This window comes from Sander lucioperca, chromosome 7, assembly GCF_008315115.2.
Source record: "Sander lucioperca isolate FBNREF2018 chromosome 7, SLUC_FBN_1.2, whole genome shotgun sequence".
Lineage (NCBI taxonomy): Eukaryota > Metazoa > Chordata > Actinopteri > Perciformes > Percidae > Sander > Sander lucioperca.
In genome coordinates, this window is record NC_050179.1 from 986,236 (window position 1) to 1,008,954 (window position 22,719).

Consider the following 22,719-nt stretch of genomic DNA (forward strand, 5'->3'; position numbering starts at 1 on the left):
ACCACCCTAAAATAGGAACAGCCCATAATTTACTTCGGTGTACTCTGATGGAGATTGCAAAGGGCGATGGCATGTCAGTTGCTTCAGTGCTGACTTTGGCATCAGGATGAACAAGCCAGGAGGAATAATTACTGACAAGATGGCCTGCCCTAAAAAAATACGTTGCCTGTTCATCCATGCCATAAGGACAAGGCTGCAATGTAACTGTGATCACTCTGCAGCAGCAGTTTGTGAATAAGATCAGCTGCATGACCTGCAGTACTACATCTCGATCCCATGACTTAAAGCTGATGAATAAATCTTTACTCTTACCTAATACCATTTTGAATTTAGCACCCCAAATTCCTAATGTGTTATTTCTAATCCATATAGGTCATATTGTAGTGTATTGGCAGGCACTATGTAATGTATCTCTATCATTATAATGCTATTAGGAATCTGTTTGTGTTCTAAAATGATTCACTGAAAAGTCTTAACTCACTGGGGGTTCAGCAGTATGAAAAGGGGGAAGACATGGCTAACCTTGTCCTATCACAGAAGTTTACATTCAAATGATTTGTTGTAGCCTGCAAACCTAGGCCTTTTATCATCATGTTTCTAACTACTGATCTGGACAAGTAACCTATTATGTAATTCTTCCCTAAAAGTCTCAGGACAACACACTTTTTTTCCACTGAGAAGCTTCATGGCTGTGGCCTGGCTTTATGAGACCTTTATCTAAACAGCCAAGGCCCCCGGGGGTGAGCTCTGGCAACTTATTATCTAGCTATGCCATCCGTACCAAAAGACAAGAAGAATGTACGCTGCCAACCTCAGGCTGTAGCAAAAGATTCATTACGACTTACATATACACTACTGTATGTTTACAGAGGGTGATTAGTGGAGCATGATTGCCAAGGTACACCCCTGTATTCCAGATGGCTGGCTTTCAGATGCTCCTTATCATGCACACTCAGACACTCGTCATAGGGGCCTCACAAACAGACAGACAGAGAGACACCCGGGCAGCACTTTGATGATGTCAGCTGCGAGGGACCATTGTTAATGCTCTGTAGATGTTTATACTGTAGTATTTACATTATCCCTCAATTTACAGCAAAAAGAGAGGGTGGTTTGGTGATAATGTCTGGAAATTATATATATATATATATATTATCTGGAGAGTAAAAAATCTGCCTTTGAGCTAATTTTGAATATGGTATGATAATTATGATGATCTCAGTTTTAGTGTCTGTTCAGTCTTTAAAAAATTTTTACAACCATTCTATGAGGGGAAAAAAATGAATTTCCCCATGTAACGGCAATAGTCAGATGTTGCCTTGAATTCAGATGATGTGCATACACTCTCCTGACACTCTGAGTTCTCCCTGTGGTTAGATTAGCCTGTGTGCAGGCATCTAAGAAAGAAGACAGACCTGTGATGATCAGGTGAGTCATGAGAACGCAGCAAATGAACAGTGGAGTGTAAACTACAACAATCTGGCATGGCTCCTAATCAGCCCCACAGTGGGAAAGGCAGGTTCACCGTTCAACCTGACCTTGCGCCGTAATTGTTCTAACACATGAACACAAATGCACCGTACCGCTCACTTCTCTGTGTGTGTGTGTGTGTGTGTGTGTGTGTGTGTGTGTGTGTGTGTGTATGTGTGTGTTTTCCCCCTAGTTTCTCTTTCTTAACAACTAATTACTGCTTCACTGGAATAACCACAGAGTCCTAGTTCCCATAGTAACTGTAATGTAGAAGCTTTCACGCCATAAAATGTCTCCCCTGACACCCACCCACCTTATTTTATGAAGGCCGCTGGCTTTCACTGTACTGTGACAGAGATCAGATTTTACATGGTATTACTGGTGTGTTCTTCACGAAAAACATGGACATATTTTTACAGTAGAGGAGGCTTAAAGAGGATAACCTGCTGGGCTTAGAACCAGGTAGTTTCAATATATGGGAGCCATAAGATTCAGCTGACTAAATCTTGCCGTCCTTACACTTTGTCTCAGAAGTTCAGAACTAAATCTCAATCATTTGGGTAATTAAGTTGATCAGCTTAGTTAACATCCTCAGAGAGGCCACGTCCACACACAGTCACCTTGCCAAGTCGTCTGTTGTACAACATAAGAAACAGTGTGCACGGATGATTGATGTGGATGACGCAGTGTGATTACATCAGCGGCTTCTCATGTGCATCTTCACATGGCCTCACACACTGAGAGCACAAACTCTGCTTTAATTGCACAAAGATGGTACAGAGTGGATGTTTGTTTATTTATGGGCCGGCTGTTGGTGGGCCGTGATGTGTTTATTTGCTGTAAAATCAACCTGTGTTTATATCTCTGCAGTACAACGTGGCAGAAATGCTGTAACTCATAAAATGTGGATCTGTCCTCCGTTCATTGCTGCGTCTTTGATGGCATTAGCTTGCGGCGCCTTCAAAAGCTTTGCTTAAGTCATTCCACATCATAAAGTAGTAGAGCAACTACTCAACATTGACCGGTTAAAATTCAATCTAATATTAAAGTTGTAAACCCTAAGTTTAATACTACAAAACACACTGTCTTTTTACAGTGCAAGCAAACAAACTGGTTGTTTTGAAGATGTGAGTCAATACACACATTTTGATGAACAATTGTAGTCTGCGCTATCTGCGGTGACCAATACAATATGGTTCCTGTGACAGCTTTACAATAAAAGTTACCCTGTGTATGGCCATCAGTAGAAATGCATTCACATATGAGCTCATAGGACTTCATGTTACAATCCCTTTGAATAATCGACACATTCTTGATGTCTTGAGTGGGGGGTAGGGGTAATCACTTCATCAGGCTCATTAGGTGGGCACCCTCCTTTTTCGGTGTTTTGTTGATAGGCACACGGCACCTCCGGAGGGTTTAGCAGCGTCACCTGGCGCTCCCCTCTTGCTAGTCAATTTACAGCCCAGTTGGGGCCTTTCTTTTCAGCCAAAGCCAGTTGCTGCTTGGCACGGCAGCCTGTGAAAGCTAATTGACGGCTTGTCAGAAGGCCTTTCCTCAGACTCCCATCCTTTTCAGCAGCCTAGCTGTTGATGTGGCTGCAACCAACCTCTACTGAGAGCACCCGGGTTCTCCAGCCCCGTTGTACTGCTTCGACTGCTATGTCGATTACTTCAGCCTTTTGCGTTCGAACGCTTCACTAACTGCAGCCTCCCGAGGCACAGTTAGTTCCACGATGTACAGGGGCTTCTGCGAGGTAACTTACACAGCTCGAATACAGCGTTAGGATACAGAGTGCACCGTAAACAGTGAGGCCAGTAAATAATTAAAAACTGTAACACTGAATCGTTTCCTGCGTGCGTAAATAGGCTATTTTAATCCGCAGGGGAATGGCGGACTCCGCCACTAACTATTAAAAAATGTACATGTTTCTAATGGCTGGTGATGAAAAAATGGCCATAAATAGTATATCATTAAAATCTTAAAGGGGCTGTACTTTCAATACTGAAAAAAACAGCGGGCTGAGAATGCCTCCACACGGCTCTCACAAACTGTTTCCCAATACTGCACATGAAATACCTAAATTTTTTCACGGCCACATGCACTAACATGCATGTGCGGCTGGACCGGCGATCAAGACAATGAACAGAGAAGTTCGAATTACAACACGCACAGAGGGAGTGTGACTTCATTCTCTGCTCAGTACACCATTACTCCCCTATATCTTTACATAGCAAATGTTTGTTTACTGCTATATTAAGTTATAAAGGTTGAGTACAGCCCCTTTAAGCATTACAACATCATAACGCCATCTGTTTTATGCCATACGTTTCAAAAAGCTAAAATACTGTGAATGTATTGAAGCTTGTGGGATTGCATGTAGCTTTACAAACTGCCATTTGTCATACATTGCCAGCAAATTGCTTTTGATGATCACAGCAGGAGGGCTGGAAACTGGCTCACTGTCTATGTCGCTGACACCAACGGTACATTCTTGCACTTTATTCACAGCGCTATTGTTGAGAAATAGACATATCGAGCTGCCTTTCCCCCTGTCTAATCTCAATCACAGCCGGTCAATTTCACTCTGCTGTGTTCCGGTGTGCCAATAACCCATGAAACAGACGCTGCTGTGAAATCACCACAGTAATAAGCAGAACAAAAAGCTATGGCTGTTCTGTGACCCTGTCAGAAGGTCAGAAAATTGCAAAACAAGCATTCACGGAGGTCTCAACTCTGTTACTGCAGGGTGCAGAGTGGCATCTTACCACTCTATAGCCTGCAGGGGATTACTGTTAAATAAACTCAGCTCTCACAGCCCCTAACACTTTCAGGTGTTTAACAATGGCTTATGGCTTCTTCTCTCGAGGGAAAAGCCTGTTATCCCTAATCAAACCTCCGAATACGCATTTCATTCTGCCTGAAATCGATTTTGCACGTTACTTTTAAGTAAGTACAGTTCAGATTTTCAGTTAGTAAAAAAGGAAAAAGTTAATTGCATGGGACTGTGATGGGACGCAAACTCCTGTCTCCTACATGAAAATTGGTGTTACTACACACCCATCCATCACCCTTACCTTCACACTCTTTACTTTGCTACATGAAGGGGAAATTACTTAACCCTAACCCTAAATACGTAAATCAACATGCCCACTGAAAATGAACTGCTTTCATTCTTGGACTGCCACCAGTATCACGTTGAATATAAAATTCAGTCTGTCCAGCTAAGTTGGCATCCTGATGCAGGATCAGAGCAGAGGCAGTCGGTGCGATGATGAAAATGGGAACGGGTCAATGGCAGAGGACAACCAGGAGCAGGTGCAGCAAAACCTTTTTTGCTTAATAATGCATCTGGTGAAGAATTTATCAGCAGTTTGCCTCATTGCGATTCAAGTCCTTGACCTCTCAGCTGGTCTTCAGTGCTGCTCATTACTGCTGCAAAATCAAGAAAGTAGTCAATCATTGTGACTGGTGTCATAGTTTGAGAAGAATGTCTTCAGGAGGTATTGGGAAAACCTGTCCTGTCCTTTTCCTACATACTGATTTACTGTTGATCTGTCTGTACTGTATGTCAGCCTTTACTGCCTGTCTTAAAAACATAGGTTTGGTGGATGTCAATTACACATGTTTTGAAGCCCAAAGGCATATAAAGGGCCACAATTTTCACTTACGTGAGGGTTCATTTGTGACAAATATGAATGATGTGTATTACTGTAATAGTGTTTAAAGTAGTTTCCCACAGGGGGAGTGTCAACTGCAAGCATATAAAGCCTCGTTGTTCACTAACTGCTGGATGTTAAAACCAGCTATATGCAGCATGAAATCTAATATGAGCAAAGCTATTTAGGATATTATATGAGCTGCCATGGTAAGTTCCCTGTTGAGATTTTGAGTCATAAAACCAAAGCCCTTTTCCACCCTGCAATCAACAGTTAGTGTGAAGGTTTAACTACTGAGGGAAAGCCTTGGGCCTTTGGTCCCCAGGACACTCCCAGAGTGGGGAGCGCTTTGACATATGGACACGGAGGAAGCCAAGCATTTGCAGGGAAAAAAAAGAATGATTTTTAATTTTATGAATTGACATTTTATATTTCTCTGCACAGCTAGTTGAGAAAGTCGGTATTATTTGTTCCAGAGTTCATTTCTCAGACACTGGCACTGCTGGGATGCTCATTACCACACACTGTGTTGGAGACCTAAATGTGTTCTGAGCCCAGCTGTGATTCTGTGTCCATCTCCTATAGGTCAGCCCGAAGGAACTGATTGACTATTGACCCATTGATTTGCACGCCACCCTGCAGTGACAAGTTTGGGCTGACGGCTCTTTTCTTGTTTGGCTCTGGAGTGTGAGGTGCATGATATTGAGCTGCAAATACAGATGCGCTGTTTGAAGGGTATTGGTTAAGACAGCTGAGGTGTAACAGTAGCGCAAGGATTAGTGAATAATTAATAACAAGGTTTCACTGTGTCTTTTATCCTTTGCCAGTCGCATACTGTCATGTCAAATAACTGTTCATTGGAAATAGTGTGGTGTTTATTGAAGTCTATGGTAATGCCATCTAACACTCAAAGGTGAAGTGTGCCAATTTTACAACTGCATATGTTAAAAAGTTACATAAAGCATTTCGTGGCTCTAGAGGAGGCTGCGCAAAGTCTGATGAATTGCATGTGATGTGACGTGAGTCACTGTCGGTTAGGGCTGAAGACTACAAGTTTGAAAATGAAAGAAATCTGAGATGGGGGGGGGAGGGTTAGAAAGAAGTGAGCTTACCAGACCTCTGTAGCTAGCTAAATTAACAGGTACTAGCATACCACCCTTAAATCTCTTACAGAGCTGTTGGCAGGCAAGTTGCATTGTTGGTAATGTAGGCACTAGGTTTTGGCAAGGAAGGAGAATGTGTGGAATAAAAGAAGTGATATCTCTGGTTCTGCTGCATGAATTTTTGATTGTTCACTTTACGTAGTTCCAGTGTTGTATTTAATGAGGTACAAATACTTTGTTACGGTACTTAAGTAGAATTTTAATGTATCTGTAATTTACAAAACTTTTACTTTTACTCCATTACATATCCTAAATAAAATGTTTACTTTTACTCCACTACATTTTCCCTAAGCATCTTAGTTACTCATTACATGCAAGAAATGTTTTCATACGTTGGAGTGAAAGATTCTTTCTCACAAAAAAATAAAATTCTTCTTTGTTGATGTCAGACTTGATGTTTAAGAAGGTGTGGAAAGTATTATGCATCACTATAAAGAAAGCCACAATAAAGTTCATAATCAAAGTTTTTTTTACTTATAATAGTTAAGTACATTTAATATCATAAAATTACTTTTGATACATAAGTACAGTAAATATCAGATACTTTAAGACTTTTACTCAAGTAATATTCTAAAAGGTGACTACCAAAGTCATTTTCTGGTAAGATACTTGTTCTTTTACTTAAGTATAGCTTTATACAAGACTGCGTAGTTCTTACTGCTCTCTATACTGCAATCAGTATTGGGTTCCAGTATAGAGAATCAGTATATGGTTCAGTTATCCAGTCACTAGTAAAGGGTACCTCAGGCACACACAGCATTATTCTACCATATAACCTTCACATCTATAATGCAGGTGAGTAAAGCCTGATTGAGAACTCGAATGTCTGGGTTTAGTTTGTTCAAGATGGCCACTCCTCTGTGTGCCCTGACAAAGCTGGGAGGAACATCTTACACCTGTGCCAGCCACCGATCCGCACAGAGGGCCCAGCAGCTACATCAACAAACACACCCTGATTGGAATTTAAATTAATGAGCTACACCTAATTGGGTCTGATTAAGCCCATTAAAGTGTATTTGTGGAATAAGTCACTGTGTGGCCTTCGTCAGCTGAAGATTAACTGTGGTCTATAAGTCACAAACATATCAGTGATGAGCAGTAAGAGAGAGGATGAAGACAAAGGACCGATGTGGAAAGGTATTGTATGACAAAACACATATCATAACTGTAAGACACAGCTTCTAGGGATTTGTATGGATGCAGATTTTAGCTGTAATCTCTATATCTTTCATTTAGTTTTTTGTTATTTCTATACAGTACATATAGAAATATGTTGGCATTTGTGCACCTTTATAACAAGTGTAAAGCAATACACATGGCAATTCTACTGCAGTTCAGTCCTCTATTTGAACATCTAAATGCTATATGTTTGAATATTTCAGAGCCAGTACACTTTTTAAGTTTAGTAGCAACACACCACGTAACTATAACCAGTGTTGGAAGAAGTATTTAGATACTACTAATTTCGAAGTAGCAATTTTACACTTTGAAAATACTACACTACAAGTAAAGGTCCTGCATTCAAAAAGTATGTAAAGTATATAAAGGTGCGTTTTGACCACAAGCGTCATATTCTATAAGATCATCTTCATTTGTACTGTCGCTGTCCTGTGAGAACCCTGTATCTCAAAAAAGTCAACTTTTCACGAGCTGCGGAAAAACAGTTTCAGTTTTGTGACGCTGCATTTTCCAGCTGATCCAACAGGATTTTTAAATAGTTTAGTTTAAGATGTAGGAGAATTTGGTCAGCCCATGATGGAACACTTCATCCTGCTTCCTCCTTTGTTTATCAGAACCATTAAAAATCAAAATTGCCAAATTTGGAGACGCATGGTTTTCAGTGGACAGGAAGGGGATGAAAAATCTGAAAAAGTAACTAGAAACTAAAGCTGTCAGACAAATGCAGTTGAGTAAAAACTACAAGATTTGCCTCTGAGATGTACTGTAGAAAGGTGCATGAAATGGAAGTACTCAAGTTCTCAAATTTGTATTAAGCCCAGCGTTGGAGTAAATTTACATAGTCACATACACACTTTTTAACACTAACATTTAATGGCCATGGTGTAACTCAAAGTGCAGAGAATGACAACAAGGACTTCAGGGGGCTGTCTCAACTGAGGCCACACAAACTAATTCTGCATGCAGGCGTGCTACAACAAGATGTTTTGGAGAAAAGTGCTTTCTAAATTGGCAGCTGTTGATTATAAAATCTGTCACTCATCATCTCATCATGATGATACGATCCATAATGGTAATAATATCTTACAACTGCTGTTTCCCCACCTGTCTAACACCTTATATTTAACACAATATGGTGCAGCTTCATATCTGGAAAATTGCACTATGACTTTTCTCATAATGTGATGAATAACCTATGCCATTTGCCACAGTCTTACATGATGCCTAAAGAGAAATCATTAGGTGAGCAGAGTAGAACACAAGTCAGTTGCCCCAGAAGTCTGAATCGAGTTTTCCCCCCAGCATGCTGTGCTGCGTGCGTTCATCTTTGTCCTTGATGAGAGAGAAATGCACGACAGGCTTGACTGATTATCATTGGAATGCAGGTACCTTAGTTAGTGCAAGTCTGGCTCTCCTCCAGGTGCTTCCCATGCTGGCTGTTAAGTCATTAGCCCAGCATGCTCCACCAGGACTACTCTGCCATATATAGTACTGCTGCTGGGAGAAGAGGCCAAATTACGTCATATTATGGACCCTGCTGTGATGCAAATTAGTGGCCATATCAAGATGTACAGTTTGGGAAGTTGTTGAGTTATTTTGACAGCCATGAGACACATTGCCATTTGACCCTCATAGAGCATCTCAACCCACTCACTATAGGAAATGACTGGGGAATGCATGATGTGTAACTATGGGTATTTTCATTCCTGACTCAGAGGGATTCCTGACCAAACCCTGGCTGGGAATGTTTGTAAGCTGCAGTGATTTCCAATGCATTGCATGACAGATCATGAATTTCCATGCCACTGGGAAAAAAGCAATTATATAATGAATAAAACGTATTAGAATAAAAATATATGTATTTATAGCACTCTATAGCAAGTGTTAGCTTGAAGAACCTACAATATACTGGGGGCATAACGTTTTTTTTTTGGTACAGAGCACACCAGCAAAAAGAAGCTTTAAAAATACTGAAACCCTTTGGGACAAACATTGTATTCACTTTATTGCTGAATATTACATGACGCAACGTAAGAAAGCTTTTTAGTAGCAGATCAAAAGCTTAGAGAAGAGTCCCGCACACTGACCATTACGAAGCAATAATTTATTTAGAAAAATACAACGTTTCGGTCTTAGACCTTCATCAGGTAAATGATATTACATGACAAAAGCAATCCTTCTCTTACTGTACATCTGTCTGTTAAATATGATGCTTTAACCATCAGACAATTAGCTTAGCTTAGCACAAAGACTGGAAACGGGGAAACCGCTAATCTGGCTGTAGCTTCCTATTTAATGGGCATGTAGGCCTACGTATTGAACTTCTCATCTAACTCTTTACTAGAAAGCGAAGTGTAAAATGTAGAACTATTGCCTTAACATTGTAGTATTACTACTGGACTTAAACGCCACTGATGGGAAAGGCTGGTACGGAGAAGATCTTTTAAGTGTACTGTCATTACATACAGTTTAAACACATCAGGTCTGCTTTCGGCTCCAATGATCCCATCAGGAGACTAGCATGTGCAGTTTAATGATTATGTCTTTTAAATTTGTCACAGACAGTCATGATGAGTGATGAGTTCAAGTTTCCCCACCCATTCAGGCTTTCTCCTTGTGTTAGAAAACTAACACAAGATGATTATATTTTGAAGAGAACCCGGAGGTAGCTGATATAAGAAGAACTTGTACTTTCTCTTCCTATTTCTGTTCTGCTTTTGATTATAACATCAATTCAGGGACTACAGTAGCTCCAACAGACACATGGAGACGCATGCAAACATTCAGTTTAGTACACAGAAAAGAGGAAAACTGGATTTTAATGTTGGGAAATTTAAAATAATACATTTGCTGTATGCCATTCTCCTGCTATATTTTTTACTGTTTTGTGGCAAATAATATTTCATAATTCCCCATGTTTTGCTTTCTCCTGTACTTAACTACAAAAATAAATTAACTTGAACCGAGTGTATTCATGTGTGTTCCCTTTCCCCGGCTGCAGCATGTTCCCAAAGGGACACATTGGGCTGTAGGCCAATGTTGGCTGATATGTTGCCTTTGAATGCCCTCCGTACTCTGTTAACATTCAAGTTCATTTTTTGTCAAAATGTATCGATGGGGGGGGGGCTTTGGGCCAAATTTGATCCACAAAGCAGCCCACAACAGTCAATATTCTCTGCTAGGTCATATTTGACCCGCAACTACACATTTGTTACTGTAGACATTTACAATTTACTAAAATTGTGACATCTTTTTTGTGTTAGAATAGCCATGTCTGATGATATCATGAAGCCTTGTTCCAATAAAACAAGTAAATGGTAATTTTTACACATCTAAACTTGAAAATAGATTTGACCCTAACACAATATAAGGGTTAAGCTGTTAATTGCACAACAGGGATGATGGATTTGATGTTCATCATCTCTCTCTCTCTCTCTCTCTTTTTTTTTTTTTATTATTTCCAACAACCTAACATGACAGCTTGTAAAAAAGATGCATTGTAATTATATGTATTTAAGGAAATGACATACTGCCCATACTATTTACATTAGCCAAACCTCGGTCTCTGTGGTCAGCTGTCAAAACGTAGTTTTTCACAGCTGCCAAATTAATACAATATAGTTCGACCTCTGAGACTAATCTCAATAAATCAAACTAGTTTCACTTTTTATGGGCTCCCAAGTCCCTGCACTTCTCATATAAAGCTCCCCGGAGCTGTGACACGCCTGTAGGAGTCAGTAACAGCCCCTTCTTCTTCCTCGAACTTCATTTCCTCCTTAACAAACCAGAAAACGCCGTTCCCAACTCATCATCAAGCAGAGACACACAGCGGGTACCAAAGGTTGTCAGGAAGAGAGGTCTGATTTTTTTTTTGGGGGGGAAAGGCGCTATCCCAGATTTTTGTTTCGGCAGGACAGAAGCTGAATGAATACTAAATAGGTCCGACTGGGAAGTTTGGACTGAAGTCGCGTGGCAGTGATTTCACGCTACTTTCACTGTCGACAGGTTGCAGCCACTCAACGATAACTTTCAGAGGAGTTTTATCAGGTAAGAGACTGTTTCTTTGGCGTTGTTCAGTGACAGCACTGTTTGTTTATGTCCCATATTCAGCGTAACGTGATGTAGTCTACTGTGGCGTCCAACTTTACTGTAGGATGTGTCCAACGATAACTTAGTGAGCTTTTTACTGTCCCAGCTACAACATGTAACATGATTGAAAAAGTAAACAACCATAATATAATGCCCTTATAATGTGTGGGCGAATTAGAGTGTTTGTAGCGACCTTATGGTATTTAGTGGGAATCTTCCTACAATATTATTATACATATATAATATATTATACTTTTTTTATATTATTGTCTGTTGAACTGACTTTTGAGTGTTTAATGGTTTTGTAATCCTTTATGAACTCCTGTTAAGACTATAATATTCCCATTACTGTTATTTTATGACTCTAGGCTTCTTATTTTTTGGCATGGAATCATGAGTTTATGCCAAGAAGCTTTGAATGTGAGCTTGAAGAGTGACAAAACTTAGACCTCATACAAAGACATACGTTTTACTTTTTCAGTCTGTCATTATGTATTGTGTATTATGACAGCATAAAAGCCCTTCATAAAAAAAGAAGTTACTTTGCATATACATATATGTATGTAGGCTATATTCGTGGTATGAATGACACATTCTGCATTCTGAGCTGACACATTTTTGGTATGAGTTTTTATTATACGTTGATTCACGTAAGCCTAAAGGAATGTCAAGAATCAGAGCATAAATTCTGAGTCCTTTCAGAGGCAACAGCTGAATGAGATGCTGCTCCGATACACGCGAGCAACATGCCTCCTTCAACAACAGGCTCATCACTGGAGTTCCTCACTGATAGATTCTTTTCAGCGTTGTGTGTTTGAGCACAGACACTCGGATGGGCCTAATCACTACGCTTGTGTTTGGTTATTATGACCGAGCATCACCTAAGGTGGCTGGAAACGTGACTCTAAACCTGATCCCTGAGGAAGAGAAGCCTTTTCCATCTACATATCTCGGTGCTGCCGGTGATGTCGTTTCTAGTCCTGACTTGGCCTCTGTGTCTGAGAGTGAACATCCTTTCATCATCAGCGTTCATTGATGGATCTACCAGATGTCGAAAAAGCTCTGCATGCTTTGATGCACCTCAGCAGTTTACTTTTTTTTGCCACTGTTGTTGACCACTATGGGCAGTGGTTCTTTGTTTATTTAACGATTATTATATTCAGGGGGGAAAGTTCAGTTTGTCTTATTTATCACATGCTCACTCCTTTTTAGAGGAAGTGTTGAATTCACTGGGGCACATTATGTTGGAAGAAATATAACTCTGAGAGTCAGCACCGAAGTCAGCTGGGGCCATATCAAAACATAAGACCTTTTTTACCATGGTGGTATGCTGTGGATCATGTCTATTCTGGTGTAAGGGAGGGGAGAGTCTTCCACCATCCGTCTGACCCCACATTCCTGCTTCTCTCATGGCATGGGGGTCAGTGCCCCCCCCACACACACACACACACACACACACACACACACACACACCACACACACACACACACACACACACACACACACACACACACACACACACACACCTATGACCCACTGTTGAGAAAAAATATGTACATTTTCTACTGAATTTCACTCTTGTGGTTCATTCTTTTCGCCAACTTTTGGAGGCTGAATGTTCTTTTTCCCAGTCACATCTATACTTGCCATACCCACCAGCAAGCTACACTCAAAAGAGGAGAAAAAAAAAACGAGTGGTTTAAGCAGTCAGCTGCGTCTCATTGTGTTCTTCAGCGAGGCCTCTGTTTACATAATGAGACCAACGTACAGTCACTGACATCAAGGGTTGCTAACTTTCTCTCTGACTATTTGGAATCAGTGACAATCCTAACCTTTGTCAGGAGGTTTTCCTCTGGTGCCCACTGGCTGATTCTCTGCGGTGGTAAACAAAAGCAGCAATGTGAGCCTCGGACTGTGTTTACTTCCTCGGCTTTCTCTGCCACCACAGAGCTCTGCTCTCTGTTCTGTCCCTTCATGAACGTTCCCATTCTGTGGGATGAGTGGGGGCAGGACCGTCCATGCTCGGCAGATCTCATTCCACCAGGCCTCACAATGGATGAGTTGTGCTGCTATATCAACATTTATTTCTCTCTCTCACCCAGTTTAATCACTTCTTCCCTTTGGGCCAATCAACAGGAAGAGCAAGGCTGTGTGCATCACTGTCTTTGTCTGTGTAAGATGTCGCTGGTTCAGCTATAGTCCTTATTTCAGCTTAATGGGCGTGTCTACCCATTTTTATATGTGCCCTATACTCAAGTTGTGCATTCATGAGATGTAGATCGGATATCTAACTCTGAGGCGTATATATACACTGCGAGCAGCACATTCTGTGCCTATATTTTGACCTCGCTATGTGAATGGCAGGCGGTTGTTTACAGTCAAGTCTATTTTGTGCAGTATGCCCTCCTGCTTAGATTGAACGTGTCATGCTGTCCCATAAACTCAGTGTATGCATGTTCGAGTACATGCCATCCATACATGTCGTCTTTGCATTAAATGAACAGGGGGAAGTGAGGTCTTGACTGCTGCTGTCTGCTCCGCTTTTCACGCTACATCATGCAGTTTTGTTTCAGCGTTGACCGGGATTTGTAATGTCAGACTTGTTGACTTTAGCCGACAGGGCTTCCTCTCCTGGCGGCCTGTGTAGCTATAGCCTGTGTCGGTCGCTTTTGTCTGTGTTGGCAAGCTGATGATGTGTAGGACTTTTTTTTTTAATCTGTTCTCAAAGCCAGGAACCAGCAATGGTGGAGAGATAAAGAGCTTCACATGGCAAATGTTTCTAAGATGATGTACTTAGAGTAACGTGTTGATAATGTGTAGGGGAGAGCCGGGACGATTGAAACACTGGACGGATGAAACATTCCAGTTTTCTCCGAGTGCAATGGTGATAGACAGACTTCCTTAGGTCAAAACATAGAGCATGTTAACCTCCTTCTATCAGCCAAATAGCTTCCTGTTATTTAGTTTAGTTTAATCACGGAGTTACAGGCGATAAACGAGTTTTGATGGTCCAAAGTAAACTTCATTAGCGGTTACATTTTTTCAATTATTAATGAGTGTTTTTCATTTAAAGGTTCGACTACATGCTTATTCAGTAGACCATTTAGTGTTCTCCACAATCCCAGACTTTCATATTGCATGCTTGTTTACATGGAAAGCAAAACAAGCTATAGTAATCTATGTCGGGACGATTGAAACAGCTGTTTCAACCATCCCGACCTGGCTGTAACTCCATGTATTTTAAGTAAATGCACAAATATCTGTGTTTATACAATAATTTATGGAGGTGAGACATGGAAAAGCAGTTTTAGAAAGATGAAAATATATTTGAGCCCATCAGGTAGGGGGTCAGGTTTTCCCATGTTATCCTATGGAGACTGACGGGCTGTGGGTCGTTAAGGGCACTTATTTGGATGTGCAGTGCCCTAACCCACGTAAAAACCTAGTGAAACCACATTTTCCACAATAGAAACATGATATAAATGGGAAAACTTACTGTTCTAGCTATAAAAATGGCAGAATCATCCACAGTGCATGATATTTCAATAACCGCTTCATGATGACGGCGATTAGTTGTTAACAGACATTCACGAAGACGTATAGCCCAGCAACAATCTATCTAAAATAACACCTTTTGGGAGTACCATTCATGATATGTAGTAAAATATTGAAGTTGTGGGAAGTTTAAATGGCTTAAACTGTATGTTTCATCCGTCCCCCTATGCTATTTCAGTTGTCCCGGCCAGTAGGGACGAATGAAACATTACGCACGTCCCACTTTTGCTGTAATAATTCCTGAACGGTTTTGTTCAAAGCTGAAAATGCAAATGTATTTTACAGATGACAGGTGTAGGTTGCTAGTGACAAAATATTAGCTTTCAGTGCGATATGATCGCTTTGTAAATTACGTTTAATTAAAAAGTGTTTCAACTATCCCGGCTCTCCCCTACAAATTCAGTGTTACCTCTAGAATTTTTTTCAGCAGTGGAGGGGTAGTTTCTTTTTAGCATCTCACATCACACTTTCAGTCACTATGACCACTAATACGGTCAGAAACATTGTGCCAAAATATGAACAATAACGTCGCTGTCAACGGGCTTATAATGTTAGCTACTGACCGTTACCTTGAAACCATCCAGCAAATAGACGGTACTGTAGGGTGCCGTTACCTGAAACCGGTGATTTAACGTCACTGCTCATTTTACACACAGTTTAACAACAAAACTGAGTGAACATTACTAGCTATGTACAGTTTTGAGCGTTATACACCCCCACTAACCTGGAAAACTGTTTTAAAACTAACGTTAATACAGCGTGTCGGAGGAATGCTGCGTCTCCTGCAGCGGTGAGTCAAAGGCAGAGGGACCGCTTCTTGTCTCATAATTTATATTTTATACTTTTATTAATCCCGCAAAGGGAAATTACAATGTTTTCACTCTGTTGTTATTACACACATTACACACAGGCCTGACTTACACACACATGCTCAGTACCCATACATGCATGCACTAATGGAGAGATGTCAGAGTGAGGGGGCTGCCCATGGAAAGGCGCCCCGAGCAGCATCTGGGGTCTGATAAACAGTAAATTCATCAAATTCAGTGTCCATAATGCTATTTTCCAATAAACTGTAGCTGTCATATTTCACGGGACCCGCGTGAGTGCGGATTTCATGTCGCGGCTTTCGTCGCTGTTTGTCACTTTGCCAAAGATTGAGTGACAAGTAGTACTCGCCCTGTTGTTTATTTGGTTGCCATGACTTCGCGAGTGATGACGTCCTGTCACTGTTCCAGTTGCTCAGAGAGAGCGGATGACAGTTTGCTTGAGTTCAGTAGAGTAGACAGCTCTGCAGAGTCGTGTAATTACGACTTTATGACTTTTCATAAACAGCTGAAGGAGCGGCGGTGTGCATAGCGGAAACCCTGTTGTGCGTCTGCCCTATTTCTGATACCGTGGCGGCAGAAATTTTACCGTTGAGGGCTGCCACCGTAAAATCAACATAGACGAAACATGAAATTTGTTGTCGGAAATTGTGGTTTCATGATAAGAAATGGTAAAACATAGCAACAAATAATGATGTAAATCACACAACTTATTTTTTAACTGCAATAGATAACTTAACCCTCCTTTTTATGTTGAAACCCAGGGCCACATATTTCTCCTCTCTTATTCACGCTAATGTTGAGCAATGGTGGAACTCAAACTGCAACCCAAGCTTAGATTATTTTAGATTTATCAGGACTGGATGGTTTTCGGAGGAGAAAGCGAGCACCTGGTTGTAATTAATGACGTTTTTGTCTTGTTGAATCACATAAATTCCTGTGGAGATGGTGAATGGCCATACCCATGAATCAGTTTCAGTCAAAATCAGTGTTGTAAGTCATTTTTTGAGCTGAGAGCTGTGTCATAGAGTTTTCTTTTGAAGGGAATGGGTCTCATTAACGTAGCCATACAGTATAAATTATGTTTGATGGGACGGTGTTGATTTTATTTGTCATCAGTTGCTTTAAATTTGGAAGGGATTTCTGTTTTATTTGACTGTCTATATGCTGTATTTAAATCGTATACCCTGTTATGGTTGTAGCTGGTCCAGCAATGGGTGGATCTCATGATCCTGCTCCAGACCATTTTCACCATTATGTATTAGAGATGGCTCCAGTGACTATAAACAGGACTTTGATCATGGAATACCGAGTTATACTGTACATGTGATGTCTCAGCTTTCAGCATATTAACTATATAACTGCAGTGTATAAAACATGACATAACGTTTATTCAGTGCAAGTGATGTCATGCTCTGGGAAAAGGGACAAAGCTGTCAACGATACAAATTTGTTTTGCCATTTAGAATATATTACATTAGGTTACACTCACACACTTAAACTTTTGGAGAGTCTTCTGGATTTTGTCTGTCATCACAGCCGTGCTCTGTTTCACATAAGAGGAAAAAAAAACATACTAGTGCATAAAATGTAGTGTCTGAAGAGATACGTGTCCTCCAGCCTCCACCGCAGTGCAGATTAAGGAAATAATGAGTTCTGTAGCCTGTAACTTCTAACCTGTGGAACCCTCAACTGTCTAATAGAAGGCGCCAAGATGATAATCCGAATAATATACTTTACAATATAATGTAACAAGTTGAATCAACAACAACAAGGTTCAAGTCCCGCAAGGACCACAGTACAGAGTGTGAATTGGTAGCTAGAGAGGTGCCGGTTCACCTCCTGGGCACTGCCATGGTGCCCTTGAGCAGTCTACTGAACCCCCTTGGAGTGCCGACTATGTGGCAGCCCCTTCGCTCTGACATCTCTCCACTAATGCATGTCTGTAGGCCTTGTGTGTGTGTGTGTGTGTGTGTGTAATGAATAACAACAAAGTGTAAAAATGAGTTTCCCCAATTTAATAAATAAAGCTTCTTCTTCTTCTTCTTCTTCTTCTTCTATATTTTAATTAGTCCTTATTTGTTTTACTCATTTTGAAAATAGATTTTTACATTTACTCATTGTAATTTTGAGACCAGAATCATTCACACAGCAGTTGTGTAAGGGTTGTTTTTGAATGATTACACTATTATCAGGTGTGACAGAGGCTGGCATCAATCATAGCCATTCAGATCTGCTGCTCTAATCCTCTTTTAAGGCAATGCTCTCCTGTATGTAACAGACAGTTTTGTAATGGAAATTCAAGACTGGCTTCTCACAATAGGAACCCCTTTTTATGTTGCATTGATGCTTGTGTAGATGGTCAGCATGTCTTGTGTGTGTAACAATGCACATCGACAATCTGCAGCTACACATTCAGCTGCACCTTATCACATTGGAAAAAGGAACTGTAAGGGCTCTTTCTGTTGCAGCACAAACAATTCAATGCAATATCTTGAGGATCTTTTGTTTGAGGGTTGTGGGAACTGCTACGTGAGCTGTTGCTCGTTCCACTGGAACCCTGCTTCTGCATTCTGAGATTAGCATTGTGGCTGTTTTGCATTGTGCTGTGTGGGGCACAAAATCGCAGCCATTTCTGTAAATTCTTTTCTGTCCTTTGAGGTGTGTGTGTGTGTGTGTGTGTGTGTGTGTGTGTGTGTGTAAGAAAAAGCTACACACTGTCAATTTGAAAGGCAAAATAACAACTTAAACGTTACCCCCTCAAATTAAAGGCTGCAGATGAAAGACCTACCTGCATGGCCACCCATCGACAGCCAACTAAATTTCATCAGACCAGTAATCCTTGACACCAAAATGACTGCCACACCTTTCTCTGTACCTCCCCTCACACGTTCAGTCACTTTCAGGGTTTATCACCAAAATGCCATCCTAGTTGTTATAAGGTGTTAAACATATTTGGATTCCACTTGAAAAAAGCAGGCTCAGTTGCAACAACCTAAACCATCTCTGAGGAAAAACAAAGAGAGAAAAGAAAAAATCAATAGCACATTTTCTATTCCAACAACTTTTGTTAACACAACATCGGGGGGCAGCCCGTCCTGTCCTGTCTGCTCTCCTAAATGCTTGATGGTACAATTTTTATATATATATATATATATATATATATATATATATATATATATATATATATATATATATATATATATATATATATATATATATATATATAAAAATTAACACAAGAGAGCCTCATTGGCAAGGCAGGACCAGCTCTCCTCCTACCTAATGCCAATTCTCTAATCAAAAGCATCTTTGTGAGTCACTACAGAGCCCAGTGCCTCTTGGATTGAGTCCTCATCATGGCAATTGAACTCATGATCCACTTTGCTTTGGATTCTCATTGGCCACTTCATTTGTGACATACTATTTTGAAACCTGACTATTCCTTTCATTGGTGGTGAATCCTTATTCAGGAAAGATGTCAGCAATAAGCATCCACTTGTAACTTAACATATCTGGAATGTATTACATTACTACAGCTTGTTTGTGGGAATACTGCCCCTTTTTGTGTAACATGCAATGAATCAAAGGATGATGGATTGGATTGGACTCCAGTAATCATTCATCCAACAGGCTATTGTAAAAACGAGTGCTGAATCATTAGTTAAAATGAGGTTAAAACTTGTCTGATTCATAGGTTTTCACAGTGCCATTAACATGCAAAATCTTGTTGCCCAATCATTTACCCTTACACCCTAAATTAGACACATTTGGTTTATGATAAGATTTATAAAGATTCAAAAAATAAAAGAAACCACAATTTCCTCTATGCTCTATGTATGCAAACATTTTTTAGTAGGCACTAAATAAACCCACAATAAGCATTGAATATTACATAAACACCAGGGGGAATTTCTTCAGTAAATACCTGGTCTAAATTCAAGTTTGTGGTAAAATTATTTGTCATTATCTATATATAAACCTGCCAACACACACTGAACACTAAGGAAAACATTCCCCCGTGCTGCCAAATGTTCTGTTTTAATGATACATTTAAAGATGCCAGATGGACATAAAATATATTGGATGTAGTCATTTCAGAGCATCTGGAGCCTCACATCACTGAGGGCTGCCTTTTTCGCTGGCCACTCTATACCATCAGTGGTATATAGGCTTCCGTCTCATGGGTCATCTGCCTTCCAATTTCACTCTGATTTGTATTCATGTCATGTGAAAGCAAGCTGAACATGTGTTGGAATCATACATGCGTCTGCACCTTTTGCCGGTTGACTGCCTCTGACAAGTTGGTGTAATGGTGCAATCATCCACTCACCGAGGCTCTTCAGCAGGGCTTAATTTGAGCCGGAACATGTTCCGGCACCTCCAACCTTTTGTATTGGATCTGGCACCTCCTGTGTCACTATGAAAAATGAATCGCCTAAATGAAAAAAATAAATTAGTGTTCAATGTTGTTATCTGTCTTGTTAGTCTTTATTCCCCATTGAAGTTCCACAAAAATCTCGTGTTTGCATTTTCGATGCGTTTTGAGGTGAATTTTCAGGGTAAGAAAGAGCCCCCCTCTTTCTTACCCTGAAAATTCACCGGAGGGACGGAGGGAGGGGAGGCACTTCAAGTGACACATGCGCTTGTGCTGGTTGGGATTGCTGTTAGCCTCATTTCACTCAGGGGAAAAATGTCAAAAAGACAACAAAGTTTGCTTAACTTTTTCAAATACGCTGGCCAGTTGGATCCCAAACAAGCAAAAATCGTTTCCACCGATCAAGAGACATTACAGACATTACATTTCGTACCCATGCAGTGCATGTTCTGAAATTAAAATAAACATTGCCCTGATGTACACACAGCGTTGTTTAGACTTTTGAGTCGCCGGATCCACCCCCGCTCTGCGCTCTGGGACCTCCCACTTTACAAATTAAGCACTGCTCTTCAGATCTGATCTTAAAAAGGCTTTGACTTTTTACTCTTACTCTTAGTATATTTTTAGCCATGCTAGTGGCATGGTTTTCGGTATGGCAGTGTCATCCTGTCTGACACTCATTGTCCCCAGAGGATGAATCCTACCTCTGATGATCCCCTGACTTTTCCTCTTGTGCCACAAGCAGGTTGACAATTATTGGATGTATTATGGTGCAATTTAGTAGAGATATACATATTGCCAATAAGATAAATTCTAATGACATTGGTAATCCTCTGACTTTTCATCTAGCGCCACCATCAAGTCAAAATCATCAGGTCAAAACTTTAATTTGTCAAGTAAATTCAGTGCTCCAGACTGCGACCAAAATGGTTGCATACAAAACATACATGTATGTAAAACTTACAGACCCAAAAGAGTCGTTCATGGGGTCGCTAGCTATTTGCAGCTGAACAAAACAAACAAGTCTGTTCCCCTGTTAAAAATAATAAATACATTATACGTAGGTAGAAGTTAGGACTCAGTTTGTATTCAAAGGGGTCCATGTAAGAAGAACAGACTGTTTTTCTTTGTATCTACATGTACAGTATAAGAGATATAAAGAGAGTGTAAGCATGAAACTGAGACTCAACCAGCAGTGAAAGTGAAAGATTTCATGAATGACGTGTTTGTTTACCCAATGAAGGGCTGCAAGCAGAACCTTTGGCAAAGCTATTCCTGAGCTCGCACTTCCTGTAGCCTCTAACCTCGAAGACAGGAGACACAGTTTGACAAGTATGACACTGTAGGTTACAGTCTAACCTTTTTAATGTAAAAAAAATAATGGGGGCTTGGTGTGGATGTTTGGTGTGGATGTTTTGTAGTTTCATCTTGTCATTACATTTGACAGGTTTTGACATTTTCTGGAAAAAAAAGGTAATGAATAAATTTCCCCAAGATCAAAATCAGTTTATATTCATCTCTGTCCTGTTATTTCAAGACACTTACAATGGTTTTCCAATTTCCTGCTGTGATGTTTTTATTTACACAAAAGCTAAGCAAACTCATGTTTATATAAGAAGAGTGGAGTACTTTTGCTGTGGTCCACTAACTGTATAATAGGCCAAACAGGCAGTTTAGGGATTGTCTTTGTCTTGGCCTTCAAAAGCTTAGGAAAAGAATTAGTAAAAGCGCAATAATTCAGTCCTGCAGCTTAATTAGTGTATCTCCTGATTGAAATTTGATTAATCTGTAAATATTCTGGTATGTTGATGATGGAGCCATTAAATGCACTTGAAATAGTTTGAACCTAGTGAGAGAAACAAGCCGTTGAAAAGAAGCAATTCATTCGATTTAACTGAATGTCAAGTATATTATTTTAAACCTCCAACAAGTCGTATTAAGATGTAATAGACTACATCCTCCAGCTTCCACTTGGCAGAATGTACCCATAGCCTGCAAATACTGACATGTATTTGTTCGCCTAGATTAACGTTTTGTATGAACTTGGATCAGCCAGACATAAGTCCAAACCCCAAGTCATTAACAAACACCTGCTAAACACCTGCAATATCCTTAGTGGTTTCATGCCTAACTAAATAGGAATAGTTTTTGAGAAGCTATAATAGTAGCATGTTTTTGTGTATACATTGCAGCCATTTCAATTGTTTACAGGCTGTTTTGTTGATATCTGTGTGTTCAAAATGAAGAAGTGGATATCTCACTTTCTTTATTTGTAGGAATGCATTCAAATCTGCGAATGAGTTATACTTCGAGAAGTAGTGATGCCCTTCGATTGAGAGCAATGAACCAGTATATGGTGTTGGATAACTGGCACTTTCTCCACATTGTTCTTCCAAAAT

General features: G+C 40.3%; 1 protein-coding gene across 4 annotated transcripts in view; it reads left to right on the top strand.

The window, feature by feature from the left end:
- The first annotated feature begins 11,202 nt into the window (after positions 1-11,202).
- The window catches only part of tspan9a (tetraspanin 9a), a 177,632-nt gene continuing 166,115 nt past the window's right edge, over positions 11,203-22,719 (top strand). For 2 of the 4 annotated variants that reach the window (XM_036003784.1, XM_031282788.1), the window contains exons 1-2: positions 11,203-11,328; positions 11,477-11,518. The gene's annotated coding sequence lies outside the window, so the exon portion shown is untranslated. Of the gene's footprint in view, positions 11,519-22,719 lie in introns of all 4 variants that reach the window. The other 2 variants (XM_036003783.1, XM_031282787.2) reach the window with 2 other exon arrangements.